This window comes from Corvus brachyrhynchos, unplaced genomic scaffold, assembly GCF_000691975.1.
Source record: "Corvus brachyrhynchos isolate BGI_N302 unplaced genomic scaffold, ASM69197v1 scaffold115, whole genome shotgun sequence".
Lineage (NCBI taxonomy): Eukaryota > Metazoa > Chordata > Aves > Passeriformes > Corvidae > Corvus > Corvus brachyrhynchos.
Window position 1 is genome coordinate 9,914,334 of NW_008239553.1, and position 2,754 is coordinate 9,917,087.

The following is a 2,754-nucleotide window of genomic DNA, read 5'->3' on the forward strand; positions in this document are numbered from 1 at the left end:
CGCAGCCGCCGCCGCGCGGGACCTCCGCAGCGCCTCCTGCCGCCGCCGCAGGCCGCAGCAAGGCCCGGCCCGGGAGCTGCCGGGTCGGCAAGCGAAGTTGGTGATGATCCTGTCTGCTGAGTGGATGGAGTTCCTCTGCACTTAAAGTGTACCGTGTGGGTGTTCACTTCGCGCCCTGCGTTACAGAATCACAGAGTCACAGAATCAGGTTGGAAAAGACCTCTGAAATCATCGAGTCCAAGCTATTACCGAGCACCACCATATCATCCAGACAACGGCACTGGGTGTCACGTCCAGTCTTCCTTAACCACTTCCAGGGAGAGTGACTCCACCTCCCTGGGCAGCCCATTCCAATGTTTAATCAATGTCTAACGTAAACCTCCCCTGCTGCAGGGGACTATGCCCCCTCCTCCTGTCGCTAGGAAGCTAATAGCATAAGTAATTTCATATACACAGGTGCAAAGTCACACCACTTCCGTGTGGCTCCCACACGTCTCCCATGCGGGCTAAGCAAAGGCAAAATTTTATTAACTTAGTGTAGGAGGCAACAGTAGCTTTAGGCAAATGCCTGTCTCCAAGATCGAACTTTTTCCTCCACACCTCCAACCAACAGCATATCATAACTGTCCTGGGTACTTAGCCTTTGCTACTGTGGCAGATTAGGGCATTCAGGAACTTGATTGATAGGCGACAGACACGGCCTATGCATTGCTGGAAATTTTCCAGATTGTTGCAGGCCAGTTGCGCAATTCTCTGTGTTTGTGCCTTCCTAAGCTGAGGAAATAGGCAAATAGCCATAGCACTGGATCTTGGTGTTCATTATCAAATGCCTGATGTCTTTATCGGGAAGACTGTCTCCTCCCACTGTAGCCTTCCTGTTTCAAGCCTCCAAGCAGCTTCTCTGTTCTTTGGTTATCAGTATGGATGGGATAAAGTTTACAGGTCATCTTTTCAGGTATATTCAATGATTTTTTGTACTGCACCCAGCCACAGGTATTCTCAAAGGTCTTCTCTTACATCTTCAGAACACCTGAATGTAGCTACTCTGCCATAGCTACCACTCATCTTCATATTAAGAAGTCCTGCAGACTTGTTTATATTATTGAAATCTGCCACTTAAAATCACCATGGGTGAGACAGGTTTAGGTAAGAGGTGTGAAAAATACAAAGTGAATTTTGCCATGAGACACTGAACAATTTCATCTTGTTCTGTCTGTCCATATTGCTGGTCTGTACCCAATCCTTTTCGATAGCACAGCTGACCGCTAACCAGAAGTTTTGTTTGCTCAACAACCAAGTTTAGACTATAATTACTGGAGTCCTCCACCTGTTTTGGCATCAACACTAGCAATTGTATAATTCAGCTTCCAATGTAGTCGAGCAGGAGAAGCAAGGCACAATTCCAGGACAGCAACAAACCCAGACAAGTGGCAGGAGGGCTTCCTGCAGCCCCCTGTGCTGCAAGACAAGCAGCTTGTGTGGCCATGTCTTTTAGCTAACTATCAGTGTGGGTTTGCTTTACTGTAGGACTTTTAGAAGTTATGCTAATGTAAATCAACTGCTTTAATTGAAGACTTACTGTTAGACTTATTTAACAAAATTATAATTTTAAAAAAATTTGGAACCCACATGTGCTGAGAGACAGCAAAGAAAGTGTCAGCAAACCTCTTAGAAAACGAGTTGGCACCACTGCCCAGGCAGAAAAGGCACAAACCACCAAGATCTCCATGGATACTACAGTAATAGAGGAAAGAAGAAGAATGAAACAGGAATTCAGATCAATTTTAATACAGACAAAATGCGTGGCAGCCTTGCTAGAGCTAAAATAAAACGGTCGAGCTTCAGGAAGAAAGTGAGCAAGCCCTGGTTTTCAAGATTACTCCTGAAGATTACCAGGATTGCTGACTGTTGTTGATTTAGAAACAGTTCTTCAGGGTGTTTTTTGGGGGGGAAGAGTAGACAAGCAAGATGGAAGGCAGCTGAAAAAAAACAAAGCAAACATACATGAAGTCCTGCAAAAGAGCAGATAAATTATGAAGACTATCTGAAAAGAAGTGTAATATATTAATGCAGTCTAACTGATCTGAAAAATGTTTTTTCTTGATCAATCAATGCTAGTCATTATCAATGCTAAAAACTAAATCTTTGTCCTATGACAAATTATATGTGAAAAAATTGAACAATACTGAATTAGTAACTGCCGATACCTGAAGTTGTTTGAGAATACTATGTTAAATATCATACAGTGATGTGAAGTGACAGAAGCTTTTTCACCTAAACTCATACTTAAGATGGTAAGAAGAAATCTCAGCAGTAAATGGGCAGCAGTTAGGAAACTGAGTGGATAGCAAAGAATAACTTAGCAATTATGAAACCGTGCAGCTGCTATAGCAAGGTTTAAAATGCTGTGTGTACATATATATTAAAAAATATTCAAAATACCATTAAAAAGACTTCTGTCGGGAGCAAAAAAGGTCAATTGCCTAGATTTCCGAGCAGGTAGAATTACAATCCCGACAGGAGAAAAAGCAAAAGTTTACATGCTGTATCTGTAAGGAAACAGGATGAGACACTGATTTCTTCGTACGCCTGGATTTCGTTTTGTTCTAACCTAGGCATTTCCAGGTACCCCTGCGGCTGGAGGGGAAAGCGGGAACGCTCAGCGCCCAGGCAGCGGGGGGAGAGGCGGGATCCCCCGGCCTCGCCGGATAAATCCGCCAGCAGAAGGGGAGCGCCCACCCCCGGCCCCGCTGG

At 44.4% G+C, this 2,754-nt stretch overlaps 1 long non-coding RNA gene across 2 annotated transcripts; it reads right to left on the reverse strand.

Moving 5' to 3' along the window:
- Positions 1–1,766: 1,766 nt before the first annotated feature.
- Positions 1,767–2,748, reverse strand: LOC108448514. Of its 2 annotated transcripts, none has more exons than XR_001864408.1 (2): positions 2,612–2,748; positions 1,767–1,979 (listed from the first exon to the last, which is right to left on the reverse strand). It is a non-coding gene; the product is annotated as an uncharacterized LOC108448514 (long non-coding RNA). The 2 variants fall into 2 exon arrangements; XR_001864407.1 differs by having other exon boundaries at positions 2,443–2,748.
- Between the last annotated feature and the right edge of the window lie 6 nt (positions 2,749–2,754).